This window comes from Bufo bufo, chromosome 1 (assembly GCF_905171765.1).
Source record: "Bufo bufo chromosome 1, aBufBuf1.1, whole genome shotgun sequence".
In the NCBI taxonomy this organism is placed as follows: Eukaryota; Metazoa; Chordata; class Amphibia; order Anura; family Bufonidae; genus Bufo; species Bufo bufo.
The window spans coordinates 720,097,999-720,121,550 of NC_053389.1; the positions used below are offsets into that span (position 1 = coordinate 720,097,999).

Here is a 23,552-nt window from a genome sequence, read left to right on the forward strand (position 1 = left end):
GTGAACATACCCCCTCTTTGTCGCCTGCAACTCGGTTTTAGGACCCGGCACAATGACAGCATGCTGACACACAGGTGACACTCGCCACTGCCAGCAACAACACACCACGTGACCGCCCTCACTCACACGCTCCCGGACCCTTCGCGCCTTTATTCAAATTCTACGCGATGACATCACGGGCGCGTCGGAGCCACGTCGCGGCGGGTTCATTACGCATGCGCGCAGAGCGGCAAGATGGCGGACAGTGCGGAACTGAAGGTAAAGCGCAGCTGGAATTGCGGGACCGGGATCCCGCCCTGTGTCCGATGAGGGGAGTCTTAGGTTCCGGTCGGGGTTGACCAATGGATCGGTGAGCCAGGAAAGGCGGGGACCAGAAGCAGAAAGAGCTGAGCGGGCTGTGTGGAGGGGTCCAGTCTGCTCTGTTATTGTTGCTGCTCTCCGTGGTGGTGGAAGGGAGGGGGTGAGTGAGGGGAGGACCGGGTGGGTGACCCTGGTTAGTGCTGGGTGAGAGGGCAGAGGTGTGCTAAAGGGATGTGTGCGGCGACAGGAGCGGACTGTGCAGAGAGGTGAGCCTGACACTTCTCATCCATCCCCTGCCATGGGGGGCTCCTCACCATGTATCTGCTGCTCCTCCATCCCCCACATCGCCACCCCTCCCCCTCCTGACATGTCTGCTCTGTCCATGTTCCTGGGTTGTGCCATGCCTCCACTTCAGGCGTTGTTTACATGCAGCGTTATTCGCCTGTTCTGTCATCTCTCCAGTGTAACAGTGTGGTGTCATGGTGGGCACAGAGCTCCTGTAGGTAGTGTTTCCCCTGTGGATACAGTGCCCTGCTCTGCTTGTGGTTGGCATCTTCAGCTGTGCCCGTTATGGGTACTTCTGCCAGGTCTGTGTTTGGACCCTAGACTGCTGCAGGTCCATCAGGAGGTGAAGAACTCTTCAGGCTTCTTACAGTTGTCATTTTTCTAGAGCTCGAGCTCTGAATACGGGTTTTCGGTTCGGCGCTTCAGTAACTAGAAGAAATACACCTACCTGTTTTATACAGTACTTACAGCCTGTACCCTGGGGTGTGTTTGCCAGGCTGCAGTGGCATAGCGTCCCATGGCTGCCCCGCATCGATATTGGTCGGTACGTGGGACCAGAAAGAGAAATAATTGTAATTTGTAGGGACATTTGAATTCCGGCTGCCCGATTCGGCTGAGGCTACCGGACCTCAACAGATACAACCGTGTACTATAATGGGATCCGGCCGCTTTTCTAATCCTAAATGCCGGGGTTCGGCTGGGCAAATACCGCTGCATGGAGGGACTTTTGTCGGCATTTCTGTTGGAACAGGCTACCGGATTCACAACGCGACTGTGGCCATAGCCTTATACAGTCTGCGTGCGCTAATTCTATACTGGTGGCTGGTTATCACTCAATTGTCGAATGATTCGTACATTTCCAGGATCAATAGTAGAGGGACAGTATAGTTTAGAATTATAATAAAAAAAGATGCTCCAGAATGTAAAACGGAGGTGTCGGGAGTGCTGCTAGATCCTTCAGAAATGAGTGTAGCTGAACACGTAATATGGATTATTTTTATTTATTTTTTAAATCGTGAGGTGAAAACTACTTTCATTTTCAAAAGGGCTTCTATTGGCGCCTTCTCACTCTTTGGATTTTGTTGCAGAAATTTCCGTGACTGAAAATCGGTTGCATTTATCTGAAGGGGGCGGCCAGTGCATGGATGTCTGCAGGCTGCATTCAGATGAATGGAACTGAACAAAATCCGCGACGTGTGAAGGCGCTCTCCAAATGGATGGTTGCTCTGCACAGCGGACAAGGGATTTTGCAATCTGCGTCACGTATGAGCTTTCATATGGCTGTGTGGTTAGCGGTGGCACGAGGAGATGAGCCTGCTTGCTGACAGTTTCTGTTTGGCAGCTGAGATCTGGGACTAAAATATGTAGATCTAAGAACATGTAGTTTGTGACTAGATCATGGTGGCTGATACTGTACAGTAGGAGATATATATAATTTTCATTTATCTTCTGCTGATTTTTTACTCCGTCAGCCCTGACCCGTCCCGGCCTTTTGATCTGCTCTTCTGTGTATTACAACTAATTATCTTTATAAATAGTTCTGTCACTTTAATTGCTGCATCGCCTGCCATTGTACATCCTGCAAATATTGGCAAGCTGCCCGCCGTAGTCTGCGGAGCTGCTTTACTACGGTATTTGGTGAACTTTACGCCATTATTTTGTGGGTAAATAGCCGGTTCTCGACAGCAGATGTCTCGCTCAGCTCCAGTATGAATGTATTTTAGGAAACAGGTAGCAAATGTTTGCGTTCTCCAGGAATGACGGGCTGACAGCTGTATGTAGTGACAGCCAGGGCACGTATCAGCCGGGCGGTGTTCAGAGCCTGATCTTTGGGCATCTTGTAGCACATTCTGGTAGTTGTAACAGCATTTTTGAGGTGAAAGTCACTCTGCCAGACTAGATGGGCCAAATGGTTCTTATCTGCTGACACATTCTATGTTTCTATGTAAGTGTTCTATCTATATTTATTTATAATTTTTTTTTTTTTCGAGTAATCTAATAAGAATAAATGAATTAATAGACTGGTTTCCTTTATAAAAACTCAACCCAAGTGCATCAGTTCCCCCAGTGCCTTCAGCCCCTCCATGGCATCCATTGCCATGTCCCCCACTCCCTCAGTGCCATCAGTCAGCCCCTCCATGTCCCCCACTCTCATTTGCTTCACCATACCATCCATTGCGGGCTGTCCCCCTTCAGTGCCATGTCCCCAGCGGCAGTGAAATAAAATACTTACCTTTCCTGTAGGGGCGCCGCTCCACAGCTTCTCCATCTTCTCTGCGCGATGCACTGGATCCTGACGTCGCACAGCGTCGGGTCATAGTGCGCTCTTACGTGCACTATGACCTGACGATGTGTCAGGGTCCAGTGCAGTCCGGGCCGGCGGGTGACCATGGAGCGGTAAGTAATAGCAAGCGTTTCACTCCCGCTCCGTGGTCACATGACACAAATGAATTTTCGATGCAAATCCTAGATTTTTTTTATTTTTTTGGGGTCGAATTACTCGATTCAATCGAGTAATCGTTTCAGCCCTACTTTACAACTTCTAGTTGCTGTGTAAAGTCTCCTATATATAGTTTTCCTGTTTTGTGAAATGGGAAGTGTGGGGGAAGGGGAGGGGGCGGACCTAGAAAAATTGCACCGAAAACTCCATTGGTGCCCCCCAGCTGCATTCCACAAAGTGTGATAATGTGTATTACTGCAGGTCACGCTGAGTCCTCTTCTTGGCCGCCTTACATCCTGTTCATGCGGGCAGTATGAGGCTGACGGTCCTACCTCATCTTCCCGCCTCAGTGTCTCTACATATCTGTGGTCTCTGAGGATTTCCTCCCTTTTCAGAGGTGTGGGCCTGTAAGTGCTGGCTGCAGATGTCGGTCTGGCGGACACATTTTATTTCCGGTAGGCCCTTTATACAGTCTGTAAAATTGTGCCGATATGCAGGCAGGCAAATGTTGTGCTTTATTACACGGCCTTCCTGATACTTTGTTGCCCAAACTGATATGAAGGTTGCAGGTAGGGTTGAGCGAATTGGATTTAGGTTGCGGTGTCCGAACCTGATTCTTTTAAAAACTACCTTTTTGAGAATGTAGGATCTGTCCTATTGTATAATGTATTGCCTCTGCGGATGTCTTTCCAAAGTTTCAGCAAATATCGCAAGACTTACCTCGCCTCTATCACATCTCACTTTGTTTATTCGCATAAATTACTGTTATCAAAATGCGAATCCGAACTCTGCCTTCTTAATGAGGCACGAAGCAGGGTTCGGCTTTTTATTTAGATACAGTAATTAGATCCATTCGCTTCAATGGGGCCGCAAAAAAGGCAGACAGCACACCGCCTGCCGTCCATATTTGTATGTCTATTACGTGGCACCTGCAAAAAAGATAGAACATGTCCTATTATTGTCCTCATTAAGGACAAGGATAGGACTGTTCTATAATGTGCCTTCCGTTCTGCAAATAGCGGAACACACACAGTCGCTATCTGTGTTTTGCGGACTGCAAAACAGGCAACGTGTGCATGAGCCCTAAGACTACGTTCACACAACATAATGGTCCGTGTATTTTTATTTATTTTTTGTCACTGATGCCTTTCTGAGAAATGGCCATTAAAAACTTGTCCCCTTCAATGGTATGGGGGCTGTCAGTCAGTGAAACCGGACAAAATAGGACATGTTCTATTATTTTATTTTTTTGACGCCCATTATTCATGGGCCGTCAAATGATAATTCTTTTTCTTTGAAACCATGTAGACTACCTTTTGTTCTTGAAAGGGACCCGTAAATGACCGTTTTTCCCTGTAGTGTGAATGTAGCCTCGGTGTAGGTCTATGGACGGCAACTATTGTGCCGCTGTTGAGCCCTGCACTGTGTGGCCCCTGCCTGCCATCACGGTCTTGTTTGGATTGTCCAGTATTAGGGTACTTTCACACTTGCGTTATTCTGTTCCAGGACTGAGTTCCGTTCTAGTGGCTCCATACCGGAAAAGAACTGATCAGTTTTATCCTAATGCATTCTGAATGGAGAGCAATCCGTTCAGGATGTCTTCAGTTCAGTCTTTTTGACTGTTCAGGACGGAGATTAAACCGTAGCATGCTGCGGTATTATCTCCGGCCAAAAAACTGAAGACTTGCCTGAATCCCGTATCCGTCATTTTTTTTCTCCATAGGAATGTATTAGTGCCGGATCTGGCATTCAAAATGCCGGATCCGTCATGCGCAGACCGAAAAAAATGTGAAAAAAATAGATGCCGGATCCGTTTTTCCGGATGACACCGGAAAGACGGATCCGGCATTTCAATGCATTTGTAAGACTGATCAGGTTCCTGTCATCAGTTGGCATACGTTTTGCCGGGTCCGGCAGGCAGTTCCGGCGACTGAACTGCTTGCCGGATCACTCTACCGCAAGTGTGGAAGTAGCCTTAGGCAACGGGTCCTTTTCATTCTTGGTCTAAATGGTTTCAGTTTTGCCTTTTTTCATTTGTCTGGTTGGCTGGATACCCCGGCCTCTCCGGAGGTCTGGATGGTGGATATTAGAGGAAGGTGCTAGGCTGGTGTTTACCTGGATATTGATGACCTCTCCTCTGGATAGTTCATCACTATTAGGCCCCTTTCACACGAGCGAGTTTTCTGCACGGATGCGTTGCGGGAGGTGAACGCACAGCATCCGCACAGAATCCTGACCCATTCATTTCTATGGGGCTGTTCACATGAGCGGTGATTTTCACGCATCACTTGTGCGTTGCGTGAAAATCGCAGCATGCTCCTCTTTGTGCGTTTTTCACGTAACGCAAGCCCCATAGAAATGAATGGGGTTGCGTGAAAATCGCAAAGCATCCGCAAGTGCGGCTGCGGTGTGATTTTTCACGCATGGTTGGTGGGAGACGATCGGGATGGAGACCCGATCATTATTATTTTCCCTTATAACATGGTTATAAGGGAAAATAATAGCATTCTGAATACAGAATGCTAAGGGCTGTTTCACACGAGCGGATGCCGTGCGTGATATCCGCTCCGTGAATGACAGCCAAGACCCGATGCAGACTGCAGGAGCACGGAGCATTAACATGATTGATAATGCTCCGTGCCTCTCTGTGATCTCTTTACTACGAAATCACAGTGCGATAAAGTTGTCACTGTGATTTCGTAGTAAAGAGATCACAGAGAGGCACGGAGCATTATCAGTCATGTTAATGCTCCGTGCTTCTGCAGTCTGCATCGGGTCTTGGCTGTCATTCACGGAGCGGATGTCACGCACGGCATCCGCTCGTGTGAAACAGCCCTAAGTAAAACAGCACTAGAGGGGTTAAAAAAAATAAAATAAAAAATCATTTAACTCACCTTAGTCCACTTGTTCGCGATGCCGGCATCTGCTTCTGTCCCCTTTACTGAATAGGACCTGTGGTGAGCATTAATTATAGGTCAAGGACCTTTGATGAAGTCACTCCGGTCATCACATGATCTTTTACCATGGTGATTCACCATGGTAAAAGAGCATGTGACGTACCATGTGATGACCGGAGTGATGTCATCAAAGGTCCTTGACCTATAATTAATGCTCACCACAGGTCCTATTCAGTAAAGGGGACAGAAGCAGATGCCGGCATCGCGAACAAGTGGACTAAGGTGAGTTAAATGATTTATTTTTAACCCCTCCAGCGCTGTTTTACTTAGTATTCTGTATTCAGAATGCTATTATTTTCCCTTTTATAACCATGTTATAAGGGAAAATAATACAATCTACAGAACACCGATCCCAAGCCCGAACTTCTGTGAAGAAGTTCGGGTTTGGGTACCAAACATGTGCGATTTTTCTCACGCGAGTGAAAAACGCATTACAATGTTTTGCACTCGCGCGGAAAAATCGCGGGTGTTCCCGCAACGCACCCGCACATTTTCCCGCAACGCCCGTGTGAAAGAGGCCTTAGGCTACTTTCACACTTGCGGCAGAGTGATGCGTCAAGCAGTTCTGTCGCCGGAACTGCCTGCCGGATCTGGAAATCTGCATGCCAACGGACAGCATTTGTAGACTGATGCGTATCCGTCTTACAAATACATTGCAAGAATGGATCTATCTCTCCGGATGTCATCCAGAGTAACGATCTGTTATATACACTCACCTAAAGAATTATTAGGAACACCATACTAATACGGTGTTGGACCCCCTTTTGCCTTCGGAACTGCCTTAATTCTACGTGGCATTGATTCCACAAGGTGCTGATAGCATTCTTTAGAAATGTTGGCCCATATTGATAGGATAGCATCTTGCAGTTGATGGAGATTTGAGGGATGCACATCCAGGGCACGAAGCTCCCGTTCCACCACATCCCAAAGATGCTCTATTGGGTTGAGATCTGGTGACTGTGGGGGCCATTTTAGTACAGTGAACTCATTGTCATGTTCAAGAAACCAATTTGAAATGATTCGAGCTTTGTGACATGGTGCATTATCCTGCTGGAAGTAGCCATCAGAGGATGGATACATGTTCTCATTCTGTTTACGCCAAATTCGGACTTTACCATTTGAATGTCTCAACAGAAATCGAGACTCATCAGACCAGGCAACATTTTTCTGGTCTTCAACAGTCCAATTTTGGTGAGCTCGTGCAAATTGTAGCCTCTTTTTCCTATTTGTAGTAGAGATGAGTGGTACCCGGTGGGGTCTTCTGCTGTTGTAGCCCATCCGCCTCAAGGTTGTGCGTGTTGTGGCTTCACAAATGCTTTGCTGCATACCTCGGTTGTAACGAGTGGTTATTTCAGTCAACGTTGCTCTTCTATCAGCTTGAATCAGTCGGCCATTCTCCTCTGACCTCTAGCATCCACAAGGCATTTTTGCCCACAGGACTGCCGCATACTGGATGTTTTTCACTTTCACACCATTCTTTGTAAACCCTAGAAATGGTTGTGCGTGAAAATCCCAGTAACTGAGCAGATTGTGAAATACTCAGACCGACCCGTCTGGCACCAACAACCATGCCACGCTCAAAATGGCTTAAATCACCTTTCTTTCCCATTCTGACATTCAGTTTGGAGTTCAGGAGATTGTCTTGACCAGGACCACACCCCTAAATGCATTGAAGCAACTGCCATGTGATTGGTTGACTAGATAATTGCATTAATGAGAAATAGAACAGGTGTTCCTAATAATTCTAAAGGTGAGTGTATATTTTTTCTTTTCACACTTTTACCGGTCTGCGCATGAAGGACGAATCCGGCCTTGCAGTATTTTTAATGTAGGATCCGGCACTAATACATTTCAATGTAAATTCATGCCAGACTCGGCATTTCGGCAACTGGTCCGGAATTTTGGACTGAGATAATACTGCATATTTCCTCCGTCCAAAACGCCGTTCAGTGACTGAACTGAAGACCTCCTAAACTGATTTCTCTCCATTCTGAATGCATGGGGATAAAACTGATCAGTTCTTCTCTGGTATAGATCCCCTAGGACGGAACTCAATGCCGGAAAAGAAAACCACTAGTGTGAAAGTACCCTTAGATCAGTGGGGCTCCAGCACCCCGCTTTCCCACCTATCAACTGTTTTGGGCAGGTGCCAGATATTATACAGTGGATGGAAGCACAAGGGCCACGGGACTGCAGATCCTCTCCCTTTCAGGTGGATGGAGCCCTGAGAACTTGTATTAGTTCTCATGACCTGCAGTGTAGTCGGGGCGTCTCGCTGTGGGTGGGCTAACCAGTTGTTTTGCCTATAGGCCCTAACTCTTTGAATAAACTCATTGCTGTCCAGTAAAGTCACACTGGTACCTAGAAGATGCCTGTGACTATTTTCTCAAGTTATGTTAATTTTACTTGATGAAAATCTGTAACTTTATTATATGCTCCTTCTGGTTCACATAGCCACCCTAAACAAAGCTTCTCAGCAGGTTAGCATCCACTAAAAAGGCAGCTTTTTTCCGAACATTTTTCTGTGCAATGAATCAGACAGAACACAGATCTCATGGATTTTTAGGGGTGCACAAAAACAGACCAAAGTATTGCGCATCTGTTATTTTTCCACTGAGCCACAGTCAAATGGAAAGTGTGAATAAGCACCACAAAATCAATGGCTACGTGTGCCGTCTGTGGCTTAGGCTACATGCACACGACCGTTGTGTGTGTTGCGGTCCGCAAAACACGGATGGCGCCCGTGTGCGTTCTGCAATTTGCGGAACGGCACGGACAACCTTTAATATAATTGCCTATTCTTGTCCGCAAAGCGTCGACAAGAATAGGACAGGTTATAATTTTTTTTTTTTTTTGCGGGGCCACGGAACAGAATAACGGATGCGGACAGCACACGGAGTGCTGTCCGCATTTTTTGCGGCCCATTGAAGTGAGGCTCTGATGCGGACCAAAACAACGGCCGTATGCATGAGGCCTTACTGATGGACATAAACTCTTAAGCTTTAGGCCTCATGCACATGGGGCCGTATTTGTTTTTGCAGACTGCAAATTGCCCTGCGTTCTTCATTTTGAGGATCGGTACGTCCTGCCCTCTGTGAGAACTGCCTATCCTTGTCCAGGAAACGGACAATAGGACAAAAAAATAGGATATATAATTATAATATATATTTTTTTTATTTAAATTTTTTTTTTGCGGGGATGTGCGGATGCCGATACCATACGGTGTGCTGTCTGCTTCTTTTGCAGCCCCATTAAATTGAATGGATCCGCAATAAAACTATGGTTGTGATTGGGACCTTACAGATCTTCACCTGTTTTGTGTTTAGAGCCGCACTTGGTTTTGGCTCGAAATCACTGATGGAAATCAGTGTTAATTACCGTGGTTTTGGTCTGCATCCGATCTGCATTTTTTGCTTATGGGATGTGGACCCATTCATTTCAATGGGGCCACAAAAGATGTGAACAGCACGCCCTACTATCCGCATGTCCGTTCTGCGCCCCTTCAAAAAAGAGAGAACATGTCCTTACTCTTGTCTATTTTGTCGAATAGGCAGCTCTAACAGAGGGCAGGACATAGCGATCCGCAAAATGTGGCACGCACGCGGCCGGCATCCTCGTTTTTAGCGGCTGTGTGCATGAGGCCTAAGGCATCTATCTGAAGGCCACACTAGATGGAGACCGTGCTTATGCCTGCAGCAAATCCCCAGCATTTTACAGTACCAACAAAGTAAATGAGATGTTATTCACACCTTGCTAAAAAATCTGCAGGGTAAATTTGCTTTCGGTGCGGATTTGAATCCATATCAGATACATTTATGCTGTCGATATCCACCATATCGCCCTTTGCAGTGCGTAGAATGAAATCTGTTCTGTGTGGCCTTACCCTAAGCTGACCATGCATTAGGAATATCAGACCCTTGTTTTCTGAACAAATTATTGGGGTTCATTTATTCAGGTCGTCTGGCATAAAAATAATCGCAAAGGCCACTTTTTTACCATGTGACAATATTTTGGCGAAAAAGGTAGACTAAAAGCTAAGCCAGGGGTTGGCTTAGTTTTCCAGGCAGCCGCAAAAGGACTGCAGTGTATGTGCGTAAGGCTGCTTTCACACTCGCGTTTGATGCGGATCCATCATGGATCTGCACAGACGGATCCGTTCAGATAATACAACCGCATGCATCTGTTCAGAACGGATCAGTTTGTATTATCTTTAACATTGCCAAAACGGATCCGTCTTGAACACCATTGAAAGTCAATGGAGGACGGATCCGTTTTCTATTGTCATATTGTCAGTGATAACGGATCTGTCCCCATTGCCTTACATTGTGTGTCAGGACGAATCCGTTTGGCTCAGTTTCGTCAAGCAGCCGCTGCAGGCAGCGTTTTGGTGTCCGCTTCCAGAGTGGAATGGAGACGGAACGGAGGCAAACTGATGCATTCTGAGGTTGGTTTGTAAAGGTTGTTGTCTTGGTTAAAGGGGTTATCCAGTATCTACAACAGCCCTCCCATGTGGCGGGCCCCTCCGCAGGAATATACTTACCCCGCTCCCCGCGGCGCTCCTGGTCCCCGTACCACCGCTGCTGCTTCTCCCTGTACACAGATGAAAATATGTGGGGGGAGCAGCCAATGGCAGGCGGGGATGAGCCTCCCTAGCAGCAGGGACCAGGGGTGCCGCAGGGAGCGGGGTAAGTATATTCCCATGGGGGGGCTCTTGTAGATACTGGTTAACCACTTTGACATTGCCATAAGTTAAAGCAGCAGTGACCAATCGATCTCCGGTGATCTGTGACCTGGTCTGGGCTTTCATCAATAGGACCCATCTGTCGTTTGGTATGAGCAACTTTGACTCCTGCACCTGACAATGAATCAAAAAGTGCAACACCGACCCAAATATACATGGGGGTTCGGGCGGGGTAACTACTGAATGAGCAAGTGTCCAACTGCCAGCTACTGAATGTGTATGGCCACTTGTACTAATACTCTCCTAGAAGTAAAATCCATGCAGGCCCCAATAGTTATCACGGAGATGGATAGGAAAGTCCTTATGCCAGATTCAGCTGGTGACCATTTACCTTATCACTATCTTATCTTGTGTCCATTACAGGAGAAATCCAGAATGGAGGTTGCCATGCAGCTTGGACTACTAGACACCTCAGGCAGCAGTGGCTTGTATTCTTTTAGAATAAACGTTCCCCTCCCCCACCAGCTGCTGTCTGAAGAGTCAGGACACCGCTGCTCTCTGCTCCAGCAATGACATGGGCAGGCCACTGCTGCCCGCTACAGCTGGTGAAGCAAAGGGGAGCAGGCAGCATCTGTTCGGGAGTGGCTGATGACCAGTGTCAAAGTAAATTTACATCGGGAACTTCTAATAGAGTTCCCCTCGTCTGGGTGGTTTCACATGAAATGTATTTGGGCACAACCACATGTTGTGGTGTCAGCGGCCGCGCTGTGATGGTGTACTGTTCGGCCATACGCGCCGCAGAGGGCAATAATTTAATTTTAATTAGGATCACATTGTTTAGTTCTGAGTTGTTAATGGCCGTGGGGTATGGCGGGTGTGGCTTGCACAGCCGCACGGTACGTGACCGCTCCTTGTGGCCTACCCTTTAAGAGCTTCATTGGCTGGGCGATGCAGATACATCTGTGGCGTATATTGAACCTGCAGGACGTACCCTCAGCGTAATATTATATTATATGGCTGCACTCGGCTATTTGAAAAAAAAAATTCTATCTGGTAATACCCTATAAAGCGAGCAGCCCAAAGCCACTAAATGTGGAGAAAAAAAAAAAATAATATATATATTCTCCTGTCTCTTCTAGTGCCACAGCTCTGGTACCCCCTCTGGGCTTTGTCTACATGGCATCCATGACATGTCTACCCCACATGACCGCTGCAGCCAATCACCGACCACAGTGGTATACGGCGCGTCATTGATGCAGCCAAGTAAACAAAGCCTTTCAGTGAGTACCAGAGCTGCAACTGGAGAGTATCCTTTCTTACGACATTTTCAGGTTTTGGCCTGCCTTTATTTTTTTTTAGAGGACCTGTCTCCTCTCCTGACATGCCTGTTCTAGTAACTACTTGCATCCCCATGTAATACCAATTCTGCAGCATCTATTATGACTCTGTTGTGCAATTCCTTTATTAATCTTGCAAGAAGTTATGAATAAATTACTAGCAGTTTGTAATGAAGGTCCAGATGGGTGTTTCCAGTTGGGGGTGTGTCACTGTATAGAATGATCCCCATTTCTCAGCTTTATTGTATGTGTGTGCAGCCATTATTATTTTTTATTAACCATATTTGCTTTATGGATATGCACCTATGACTATGAATGTGCTAGTCTAAATATTTCTGTAATGTTTATTGAGGGTAGCGCCTCTTTTAGGCCTCCTGCACATGACCGTATGGCTTTTTCAGTGTTTTGCGGTCCGTTTTTCACGAATCCGTTGTTCCGTTTTTTTGTTTCCGTTTTTCCGTATGGCATATACAGTATAAAGTAATTACATAGATAAAATTGGTCTGGGCATAACATTTTTCAATAGAAGGTTCCGCAAGGAACGGAAGCGGAAGACATACGGATGCATTTCCGTATGTGGTCCGTTTTTTTACGGACCCATTGACTTGAATGGAGCCACGGAACGTGATTTGCGGGCAAAAATAGGACATGTTCTATCTTTAAACGGAACGGAAATGAAATGCATACGGAGTACATTCCGTTTTTTTTGCGGAACCATTGAAATGAATGGTTCCGTATACGGAACGCAAAAGACGGCCAGTAAATGGGGGGGGGGGGGGAGAAATGGTCGTGTGCAGGAGGCCTTAGACTGAGCAAACGCCCATCTGACTGGGGCTTCTGAGCAAAGTACAAATGTAGCTAGCTGGTTCCTACACTGCCATGAAAATGTTGACTTGGATAGTACGAGAGGCGGTATATTAGTGTTAGGTACCCATCTGCGGAAGCCACCTTGACGCCTGGTAGATGGGCCCGACACACGTTTGATCAAAAATGTGCGCAAAGAGCTTCTATTTTCTCATTTATAGTAGGTATAATACTATTTGAATTTAGAATGATCCCCATTTCTCAGCTTTATTGTATGTGCGTGCAGCCATTATTTTTTTTATTAACTGTATAGTCTGACATGATCCTGTCAGTTCAAGGACACCCCCCCCCCCCCTTCTCCCCCAAAAACAAAAAAACAAAACTGGTAATACCAATTTGAACTTTCTAGAAGGAATACTGCTCCAGAATTATAATTAGTAGTAGTTACTAAAACAGACTTGCTAGCAGGTTGCTACAGGTCCTCTTTAGCCCTTTCATGACCGGGCCAAAAAAAAAATGTCTTTTTGAATGTCTTTTTGTGATTTTGTGCACATGGTGGTTTAGTGACCCTAATTTTTTTTTTTTACTTTGTTTGACTACAAAAATAATTTTTGCAATGTTTTTTGCTTGACATGTAGAGCTTATTACAATGTTTTTTTTTTTCAATATTAAAACTGACACACAACTTAATTATTGCAATGGGTTCCTTATTTTATGACTATTGTTTTGATATATAACTTGTATAGGTAAATGGGATGACTATGGTGATTGTTTCTGTTAGCGACTGCATTTAAAAAAATTTTTTTATTCCTTTATACTTAGCCTATTTTTTTAATTTTCCATCCACAGGAGCCCCAGTTACAGGGGAAAGCAGTCCTCTGTAGGGGCATTACACACAGGCAGAGCTAATCAGCTCCTGGTCTCGTGAGCGCTGCGACTAATAGAGGAAGCTTCCTGCTCCGTCCCCATTGACTATACTGGGGGCGGAGTTCCGGCGAGGCACTGCAGCACACGGCGAGAGGCTGCTGGAATAAATGTCGGACATGTCGTAGTTTTATTCCGGCAGCCTCTCGCCGTGCCTTGCCGGAACTCTGCCCCCTCCCCCATTATAGTCAATGGGGACAGAGCGGCAGTGTGGAGGCACACTGTCGCTAGCGGCAAGACGGATCCGACAGGCTGTTCACCCGACGGAACAGCCGGCCGTAGGTCTGTGCCGCTAGTGTGAAAGTAGCCTAAGGCTTCATTCACATCACCGTTCAGTCTTTCCGTAACTGAGCAGGAGAACGGAAAGGACAGATTTGGCACATAACTGAGCCGAATGAAACCTAAGGACCCCATAGACTGTAATGGATCTCACAGGCCGGAAGCTGTATGAGTAATACACACAGTATTACTCATACAGCCAAAGCATTCCAATACAGAAGTATTGGAATGCATTGTAAAGGATTAGACTCCCAAAAGTTCAAGTCCCAAAGTGGGACAAAAAATAAAGTGAAAAAAAAAGTTTTCCCCCCCCAAAAAATTAAATTTCAAGTAAAAATAAACAAAAATGTCATTTTCCCCAAATAAAGTTAAAAAAAAATTGGTAAAAAATAGGGGGGAAAAAAGTATACATATTGGGTATCGCCGCGTCCGTATTGACCGGCTCTATAAACCTATCACATGACCTAACCCCTCAGATGAACACCGTAAAAAATAAAAACTGTGCTAAATAATTTTTTTGTCACCTTACATCACAAAAAGTACAACAGCAAGCGATCAAAAAGGCGTTTGCCCACCAAAATAGTACCAATCTAACCGTCACCTCATCCCGCAAAAAATGAGCCCCTACCTGAGACAATCGCCCCAAAAAATAAAAAAAATATGGCTCAGAATATGGAGACACTAAAACATCATTTTTATTTTTGTTTTAAAAAAGCTGTTGTGTAAAACTTAAATAAAAAAAAAGTATACATATTGGGTATCGCCGCATCCGTGACAACCTGGTCTTAAAAATATCACTTGATCTAACCTGTCAGATAAATGTTGTGAATAACAAAAAATAAAAACTTTGCCAAAACAGCTATTTCTTGTTATCTTGCCTCACAAAAAGTGTAATATAGAGCAACCAAAAATCACATGTACCCTAAACTAGTACCAACAATACTGCCACCCTATCCAGTAGTTTCTAAAATGGGGCCACTTTTTTGGAGTTTCTACTCTAGGGGTGCATCAGGGGGGCTTCAAATGGGACATGGTGTCAAAAAAACCAGTCCAGCAAAATCTGCCTTCCAAAATCCGTATGGCATTCCTTTCCTTCTGCGCCCTGCCGTGTGCCCATACAGCAGTTTACGACCACATATGGGGTGTTTCTGTAAACTACAGAATCAGGGCCATAAATATTGAGATTGGTTTGGCTGTTAACCCTTGCTTTGTAACTGGAATTTTTTTTGATTAAAATTGAAAATCTGCCAAAAAAGTGAAATTTTGAAATTGTATCTCTATTTTGCATTAATTCTTGTGGAACACCTAAAGGGTTAATAACGTTTGTAAAATCAGTTTTGAATACCTTGAGGGGTGTAGTTTATAGAATGGGGTCATTTTTGGGTGGTTTCTATTATGTAAGCATCGCAAAGTGACTTCACACCTGAACTGGTCCATAAAATTGGGTTTTTGAAAATTTCTGAATTTCAAGATTTGCTTTTAAGCCTTGTAACATCCCCAAAAAATAAAAATACATTCCCCATATGTCTACTTCATGTTTGGATCATTTTGGGGATGATAAGTAATAACTATTTTTGGAGGTATTACTATGTATTATAAAAGTAGAGAAATTGAAACTTGGAAATTTGCAAGTGTTTTTTTTTTTTTTTTTTTTTTTTTACAAATTTTTGGTAAATTTGTTTTTTTTTTTTTTTTATAAATAAAAATGAATTATTTTTTTTTACTTCATTTTACCTGTGTCATGAAGTGCAATATGTGACTAAAAAACTCTCAGAATGGCCTGGATAAGTCAAAGCGTTTTAAAGTTATCAGCACTTAAAGTGACACTGGTCAGATTTGCAAATAATGGCCAAGTCCTTAAGGTAAAATAGGGCTGAGTCCTAAAGGGGTTGTCTGGGTTCAGAGCTGAACCCGGACATACCTCCATTTTCACCCAGGCAGCCCCCCCCTGACAGGAGCATTGGAGCAGTTCATTCTCTGATGTTCTCCTTTTGCCCTGCGCTAAATCGCGCAGGGCAAAGGCATTTTATTTTTAGATCCGGTGACATACCGGGGCTCTCCATGGGGCTGCCAGGAAGCCCGGTGATGTCACCAGCATTGATGGGTGGGATTTAGCGCTGCCCTAGCCAGTAAAACGGCTAGGGCAGATCTAAAGCCCGCCAATCAGAGCCGGTGACCTCACCAAACACACTGCCAGGCGGAAGTTTCCGCCCGGCAGTGTGTTATTAAAAACAAGAGCCTGTGCTCTGTGCGATCTAGCGCAGGGCAAGGGAGCGCATCGGAGCATGAGATGCTCACATCAGGGGGGCTGCCTGGGTGAAAATATGGGTATGTCTGGGTTCAGCTCTGAACCCGGACAACCCCTTTAATACTGGGTGGCATCTCCCCTTGCTGTGGTACAGGCTGGCACTCTGGCATGGTAATGGTCATACAGGTGATAGGTATGCTCCTGTGGGATGTACTTCCAATCTCTTTCACCTCGGAGCCGTAGAGCAGCCAAGTGGTTGTTGGCTGCTGTGCACGGGACATCCGTCGCTCCATCCAGTCCCAGATATTCTCGATGCGGAAGAGATCTGGTGATCGAGCTGGCCAGCAACCTGCTCAATACTCTGAGGAGCAATGAATACTTCTGTTCAGTTTTTACAAAGGAAAATGAAGGAAATGGACATCAGTTAGGAAAGAAGACGAATGAATTTTTTGATGCATGCGTCTTTACAGAGGAAGAGGTTCTAAGTCAGCTGTCTAAAATGAATACAAATAAGTCACAGGGGCCTGATGGGATACACCCAAAGCTATTAAAAGAGCTCAGCGGTGAACTAGCAAAACCATTAACAGATTTATTTAACCAATCACTGGCAACAGGATTGATAAAAAAACACAACAGCAATTACCAAAAAAGGCCTTCATAGGCTTTATTTTCTGAGGAGTCTGAAGAAAGCACAACTCCCAAAACAGCTGCTAGTCAATTTTTAAAGGTGCACCATAGAATCTGTTATCACATACTGCATTACAGTGTGGTACTCCGGCTGCTCTTCTGAGGACAAGAAGACCCTCAAGCGCTTCATCAGAATGGCTGGCAGAATCACTGGTGCTCAGTTACCATCACTGGAGGATATCTTCACTGCTCGCTGCAGCAACAGGGCAAAAATTATCTGCGGGGATCCAACTCACCCCGGCCACAGCCTTTTCATTCCCCTACCCTCTGGTAGGCGTCTTAGAGCCCTACATGCCTGTACCACTAGGCTGAAGAACAGCTTTTACCCCAAAACAATCAGTCTCCTAAATGCTCGGAGATTATTGCCCCTTCCTAGGATAGAAACTACCACAGACTGAAAGTGACTGCTGCATTCATGAACCCATGATGATCTCTTGTCTGCAGTGGTGTCTGATCAGTGTGTGTATATATACTCATAAGCACTTCTACTTTGCTCTTGCTATATATATGCTGTGAACTGTGTATAGTAATGCTTTCTAGTGCAATGTTTTATTTTTTTCTAGTGTAATGCTTTAGTTTAAATGTCAGTTCTTGTTCCTCTGCCCATGGCATCTAGGATTGCTCCAAACAACATTTCATTGTATTGTACATTGTATTACATTGTATTGTACAATGACAATAAATGGCATCTTGTCTTAGGAATCGTCCCAGAAGATTGGAAATTGGCAAATGTTGTGCCCATTCACAAGAAAGGTAGTAGGGAGGAATCGGGCAACTATAGGCCAGTAAGCCTGACATCAATAGTGGGGAAATTAATGGAAACCATACTTAAGGAGAGTATTGTGGAACATCTAAAATCCCATGGATTGAAAGATGAAAAACAGCATGGGTTTACTTCAAGGAGATCATGTCAAACTAATCTTATTGATTTATTATTATTATTTTTTTTGATTGGGTGACTAAAATAATAGATGGCGGAGGTGCAGTAGATATCGCTTATCTAGATTTTAGTAAGGCTTTTGATACTGTCCCACATAGAAGGCTTATCAATAAATTGCAGTCTTTGTTCTTGGACTCCCATATTGTTGAATGGATTAGGCAATGGCTGAGGGACAGACAACAGAGGGTTGTAGTCAATGGAGTATATTCGGACCATGGTCTTGTTACCAGTGGGGTACCTCAGGGATCTGTTCTGGGGCCCATATTGTTTAATATCTTTATCAGCAAAATTGCAGAAGGCCTCGATGGTAAGGTGTGTCTTTTTGCTGATGACACAAAGATTTGTAACAGGGTTGATGTTCCTGGAGGGATACACCAAATGGAAAAGGATTTAGGAAAACTAGAGGAATGGTCAAAAATCTAGCAACTAAAATTTAATGTTTATAAGTGTAAGGCTACATTCACACGTCCGTATTTTTCTACATCCCGATTTTCGGTCCGTTTTTTGCGGATCCGTTGTTCCTGAAAATGTTTCCGTATGTCATCCGTTTTTTGCGGATCCGCAAAAAACGGAAACATGTGAAAACTCAAATCCGACAGTATATTCTAACACAGAGGCGTTCCCATGGTGATGGGGACGCTTCTAGTTAGAATATACTGAGAACGGTGTCCATGACTGCCCCCTGCTGCCTGGCAGCACCCGATCTCTTACAGGGGGCTGTGATCCGCACAATTATTGTGCGAATCCATAGCCCCCTGTGAGAGATCAGGTGCTGCCAGGCAGGAGGGGGCAGACCCCCCTCCCTCCCCAGTATTAAATGTGCCCAGTGCGGCCTCACCTCTCCCCCCCCCCCCCCCCCCCCCCCACATCATCGGTGGCCAGTGCGGATTCCCAGTATTAATAAATGTGCCCAGTGCGGTCTCACCTCTCCCCCCCCTCTATCATGGGTGGCAGTGCGGATTCCCAGTATTAATAAATGTGCCCAGTGCGGCCTCACCTCTCCCCCCCCCCCCCCCCCTTCCCCATCATTGGTGGCAGTGCGGATTCCCAGTATTAATAAATGTGCCCAGTGCGGTCTCACCTCTCCCCCCCCCCCCCCCCCCATCATTGGTGGCAGCGGAGAGTACCGGCCGGGAGCTCCTCCTACTTGTAAGTGAAAGGTCTGTGCGGCGCATTGCTTTTAGCACAGACCTGTCACTTACAAGTAGGAGGAGCTCCCGGCCGGACACACAGCGCAGCTCGCAGTCGCAGGTAAGTATAATGCTTGTATTTATTGCTAAGTAACCATGGCAGCCAAGACTGCAATAGCGTCTTTGCTGCCATGGTAACCGATCGGAGCCTCAGTGATTTAAACTGGGACTCCGATCGGTACTCTCCGCTGCCACCAATGATGGGGGGGGGGGGGGGGAGAGAGGTGAGGCCGCACTGGGCACATTTATTAATACTGGGAATCCGCACTGCCACCGATGATGGGGGGGGGGGGGGGGGGGGAGAGGTGAGACCACACTGGGCACATTTATTATTACTGGGAATCTGCACTGGCCAATAATGATGGGGGGGGGGGGGGGTAGAGGTGAGACCGCACTGGGCACATTTAATACTGGGGAGGGAGGGGGGTCTGAAAAACTCAGATCCGACAGTATATTCTAACACAGAGGCGTTCCCATGGTGATGGGGACGCTTCTAGTTAGAATATACTGAGAACGGTGTACATGACTGCCCCCTGCTGCCTGGCAGCACCCGATCTCTTATAGGGGGCTATGATATGCACAATTAACCCCTCAGGCGCAGCACCTGAGGGGTTAATTGTGCATATCACAGCCCCCTATAAGAGATCGGGTGATGCCAGGCAGCAGGGGGCAGTCATGTACACCGTTCTCAGTATATTCTAACTAGAAGCGTCCCCATCACCATGGGAACGCCTCTGTGTTAGAATATACTGTCGGATCTGAGTTTTTCACGAAGTGAAAAATCAGATCTGTAGAAAACTTACTGGGAATCCGCACTGGCCACCAATGAATATAGAGGGAGGGGGGCACATTTAATACTGGGGAGGAAGCCTAATTTCCAGGAACGGAATCCGCATAAAACGGATGACATACGTAATGACATACGAATGTCTTCCGTTTTTTGCGGATCCATTGACTTTGTATTGGTCCAGGATCCGATTTTTCAGGACAAGAATAGGACATGTTTTATATTTAAACGGACATGCGGAACGGAACAACGGAAACGGACAGCACACATTGTGCTGTCCGATTTTTTCCAGGACCCATTGAAAATGAATGGGTCCTGATCTGTTCCTGAAAAAACGGAACAGATCAGGAAAGAAAAAACGGACGTGTGAATGGACCCTAAGATAATGCACCTGGGACGTAAAAACCCAAGAGCAGAATATAAAATCAGTGATACAGTCCTAACCTCAGTATCTGAGGAAAGGGATTTAGGGGGTCATTATTTCAGAAGACTTAAAGGTAGGCAGACAATGTCACAGAGCAGCAGGAAATGCTAGCAGAATGCTTGGGTGTATAGGGAGAGGCATTACCAGTAGAAAGAGGGAGGCGCTTATGCCACTCTACAGTGCACTAGTGAGACCTCATTTGGAGTATTGTGCTCAGTACTGGAGACCATATCTCCAGAAGGATATTGATACTTTGGAGAGAGTTCAGAGAAGAGCTACTAAACTGGTACATGGATTTCAGGATAAAACTTACCAGGAAAGATTAAAGGACCTTAACATGTATAGCTTGGAAGAAAGACGAGACAGAGGGGATATGATAGAAACTGCTAAATACATAAAGGGAATCAACAAGGTAAAAGAGGAGAGAATATTTAAAAGAAGGAAAAACTGCTACAAGAGGACATAGTTTTAAATTAGAAGGGCAAAGGTTTAAAAGTAATATCAGGAAGTATTACTTTACTGAGAGAGTAGTGGATGCATGGAATAGCCTTCCTGCAGAAGTGGTAGCTGCAAATACAGTGGAGGAGTTTAAGCATGCATGGGATAGGCATAAGGCCATCCTTCATATAAGATAGGGCCAGGGGCTATTCATAGTATTCAGTATATTGGGCAGACTAGATGGGCCAAATGGTTCTTATCTGCCAACACATTCTATGTTTCTATGTAGTGCGGGCAGTGTGTGAAGTGGCGTTCCAACAAGATGACGCCCAATCTCCTGAGTCAAAAGAGGCAGTAGGACTGGTTCCACAATGTTCTGGACATACTGGAGGCTGGTCATCAATCCCTCCATGACTACCAGATGGGAACAGCCATGGTAAATAATGGAACCTTACAATATGACGCCTGGTGTTGGTCCTGTGTGTCTCTGCGCTATGCATTATGGAGGTAGGCGCTCTCCAGCCCTTCTGCAAACACTGATGCCACCATTAATGGCACAGTAGTGTTTCCTGGGGTTGGTCCTGTGTGTTTCTGTGCTATGCGTCCCTCCTGCTGACTCTGCGGCCATAATTAGTGTCAAGACAGAACTCTTTCATCCCTGATGCCATTAATGGTAGCGTCAGAGTTCGCAGGAGAACTGGAGAGCTCCTACTGCCATCATGTACAGCGCAGAGACGCACCGGACCAGACTGTTCCCGTCTGGTATTTGTGAAGGGAACGTTGACAGTATGTCTGGGACATCATGAAACCAGTCCTGCTGCCTTTTTTGAATCAGATGTGGTGTCCCAACAAGGTAACTCCCGCCCAACATTGCCCACACTAAACAATTACAACATGCTCCTCAGGGTATCTAGGAGCTCCTCTGGCCAGCTCAATCACCAGATCTCTTTCCATTGAGACTATCTGGGACTGGATGAGGTGATGGAGGTCCTGTGTACAGCAACCACCTTGACTGAACTACAGCTCCAAGGTGAAAGAGCTTGGAATGACCACTGGAGAATACCCATCATCTGTATGACCGTTACCATGCCAAAGTGCCGGCCTGTACCGCAGCAAGGGGAGATGCCACCCTGGCTCCACATATACCCTGCTGCAGAACCCAAAATAAAGGGTGCACTAGCAGAGTATACTCTGTCAATTACATTTCGTTTTCCAAATGTTACTACTAGAAAGTGAGAAAAGAACAAGTAACTGTACAATAAGGGGCTTTTCTAGTGTTTTTAGAAGCAAAGCTTGTTGCGTTCTTAAATACTTTGTTTCAGTTCCTTATCATTTTCAGCATGTGTTTTCCGTCGGATCTGTACAGTTGTCACCTCTGCATGTAAACAAGAAGTTCCCCATTAATAATACTTCTCTCCTAGTTTCCAGCCTGGGAGATGCTTGGCCTCATAGTAATCGGTGGAGGCAGAGGCTTCTAGAGCCCCGCTGTAAATCAGGCATGAGCTCTTAGGCTACATTCACACGTCAGTGAAAAATTGAGTTTTTTTTTTTTTTTAAATGGCCATCACACATCTGTTTTAAGAACAATGGTAGCCTATGGGGTTAGTTACACAGCAGTTTTTTCGATGGCCAGTGAATGAATAATGGTCACCAAAAAATAGATGTTCTGTCCATTTTCACTGGCAGCCTTCATACAATTGAATGGGACTGTTTTTTAACATCTGTTTCTCAGAAGAAGCATCAGTTAAAAACAAAATCCGTCGTGTGAACATATGATTAGAGGAGTTTACACTTTTTTTTTTTTTTCTTTTTGGTGCATTGTCAGCTCTAAAAATGCCTGAAAATGGCCTCCCATTCTTTTCAATGGGAAACGGTGCTTACTTTTCAGTCTCCCCCGTCCCCGTCCCCTCCGCATGGAAAAAAAATTAGCACCATACCCTATCATGAGGCAGAATCTGTCGAATCTCCCATTGAAATCATTGGGACGCATCAGACCAGCTCCATATGTGTCTATGCATTTTTCTTTTTCATCATCTCGTTTCAAGAGCTATAACTTTTTTTTTTTCTTTTTTTCTGTCTATATAGCTTTGAGGGCTTGTTTTTTTGCAGGACAAGTTGTAGTTTTTAATGGTGCCATTTTGGGGTACACCTAACTTTCTGATTAACTTTTATCAACTCTTTCTGGGAGGGAGATGGGAAAAGTTTTTCAGCGTTCATTTTTTGGTATAAATAACATACTATCTTCTCTTTTTCTCTGGGTCAGTACGATTACAGTGATACCAAATACACATATATATATATATATATATATATATATATATATATAATTTTTTACGTTTTACTACTTTTTTCCCAATGACCCCCCCCCCCCCCTTTTTTTTTCTTTCTAAAGAAAAGGTTTTGCATTGCCGCTTCCCAAGACCCATAACTTTGTGTGAGGGCTCGAATTGTATTTTCCATTGGTATTGTTTTGGAGTAAATGAAGCTGTTTGATCACTTGTTACTACGTTTTTATTTTTTCCGGTGGCAACTAAGAATAAATTGGAAACGGAAAAATGCTCAAGCAGTGTTTTGGTGTCCGCCTCCAAAGTGGAATGGAGACGGAACAGAGACAAACTTCTGCATTCTGAGCGGATCCTTTTCCTTTCAGAATGTATTAGGGAAAAACTGATCAGTTTTGGACCGCTTGTAAGAGCCCTGAACGGATCTCGCAAATGGAAAGCCAAAACGCCAGTGTGAAAGTAGACCTATTCTGACATTGACTGGCAGGATGTTCCAGAGAGGCGCAGCTTGGTGGAAATTACTCAAGGCTGGTCTGGGGCCTACATCAG

General features: G+C 45.3%; 1 protein-coding gene across 2 annotated transcripts in view; it reads left to right on the plus strand.

The window, feature by feature from the left end:
• The first annotated feature begins 242 nt into the window (after positions 1-242).
• PIAS1 (protein inhibitor of activated STAT 1) overlaps positions 243-23,552 on the plus strand; it is a 76,341-nt gene continuing 53,031 nt past the window's right edge. The window contains exon 1 of one of the 2 annotated variants that reach the window (XM_040414315.1): positions 243-258. The gene's annotated coding sequence lies outside the window, so the exon portion shown is untranslated. Of the gene's footprint in view, positions 259-283; positions 350-23,552 lie in introns of those variants that run through there. The other variant, XM_040414316.1, reaches the window with a different exon arrangement.